At 56.8% G+C, this 1,624-nt stretch overlaps 1 pseudogene across 1 annotated transcript; it reads left to right on the top strand.

Moving 5' to 3' along the window:
• Positions 1–4: 4 nt before the first annotated feature.
• On the top strand, positions 5–1,416 carry LOC105506214 (annotated as a pseudogene). The gene has a single exon (XR_001000892.1). The product of XR_001000892.1 is annotated as an uncharacterized LOC105506214 (transcript).
• The last annotated feature ends 208 nt before the right edge of the window (positions 1,417–1,624 follow it).

The following is a 1,624-nucleotide window of genomic DNA, read 5'->3' on the forward strand; positions in this document are numbered from 1 at the left end:
GGAGAAGGAGGAAGAGGAGGGCATCTCGCAGGAATCCTCGGAGGAGGAGCAGTGACCCATGCGTGCCGCCTGCTCCTCACTGGAGGAGCAGCTTCCTTCTGGGACTGGACAGCTTTGCTCGGCTCCCACCGCCCCCGCCCCTTCCCCAGGCCCACCATCACCACTGCCTCTGGCCGCCACCCCCATCTTCCACCTGTGCCCTCACCACCACACGACACAGCACATCAGCCGCTGCAGGGCTCCCATGGGCTGAGTGGGGAGCAGTTTTCCCCTGGCCTCAGTTCCCAGCTCCCCCACCCACCCACGCATACACACATGCCCTCCTGGACAAGGCTAACATCCCACTTGGCCGCACCCTGCACCTGCTGTGTCCCCACTCCCTTGGTGGTGGGGACATTGCTCTCTGGGCTTTTGGTTTGGGGGCGCTCTCTCTGCTCCTTCACTGTTCCCTCTGGCTTCCTGTAGTGGGACCTGGGAGGGTTCCCCTGGCCTCAAAAGGGGCCCAAGCCCCATCTCATCCTGGCCCGCCCTACTCCACTGCCCTGGCAGCAGCAGGTGTGGCCAGTGGAGGGGGTGCTGGCCCCAGGATTCTCCCAGCCAAACTGTCTTTGTCACCACATGGGGCTCACACTTTTCATCCTTCCCCACCTTCCCTAGTCCCTGCACTAGGTTGGACGGCCCCCTTCGGCTCCAGGAAGGCAGGAGGGGTGTGTCCTTACTCCCTCTTCACTGTGGCCGCAGCCCCCTTGCCCTCCGCCTGGGATCTGAGTACATGTTGTGGTGATGGAGATGCAGTCGCTTATTATCCAGGTGAGGCCCACAGGTGAGCCCTGTGGCCGTCACCTGAGGTGGGCTGGGGCTGCTCCCCTAACCCTACTTTGCTTCGGCCACTCAGCCATTGCCCCGTCCTCAGATGGGGCACCAGTAACAAGGAGCTCACCCTGCCCTCTCCCAACCCCCCTCCTGCTCCTCCCTGCCCCCCAAGGTTCTGGTTCCATTTTTCCTCTGTTCACAAACTACCTCTGGACAGTTGTGTTGTTTTTTGTTCAATGTTCCATTCTTCGACATCCGTCACTGCTGCTGCTACCAGCGCCAAATGTTCATCCTCATTGCCTCCTGTTCTGCCCACGATCCCCTCCCCCAAGATACTCTTTGTGGGGAAGAGGGGCTGGGGCATGGCAGGCTGGGTGACCGACTACCCCAGTCCCAGGGAAGGTGGGGCCCTGCCCCTAGGATGCTGCAGCAGAGTGAGCAAGGGGGCCCGAATCGACCATAAAGGGTGTAGGGGCCGCCACCTCCCCCTGTTCTGTTGGGGAGGGGTAGCCATGTTTGTCCCAGCCTGGGGCTCCCCCTCTGGTTTCCTATTTACAGTTACTTGAATAAAAAAAAAAATATCCTTTTCTGGAAAAAAAAAAACAAAAAAAACCCAAATGGCCATTGACAGATGAACAGATAAAACAAAATGTGGTCTATTCATACAATGAAATATTATTCAACTTCAAAAAGGAAGACAACAAGTTCACTTTACACCTTATGGATCTAGAGAAAGAAGAACAAACTAACCTCAAAGCTAGCAGAAGGAAGGAAATAATGAGACTAGGACAGAGATAAACAAGTTGAGACT

The sequence above is a fragment of the Colobus angolensis genome, unplaced genomic scaffold (genome assembly GCF_000951035.1).
Source record: "Colobus angolensis palliatus isolate OR3802 unplaced genomic scaffold, Cang.pa_1.0 Scaffold133, whole genome shotgun sequence".
Lineage (NCBI taxonomy): Eukaryota > Metazoa > Chordata > Mammalia > Primates > Cercopithecidae > Colobus > Colobus angolensis.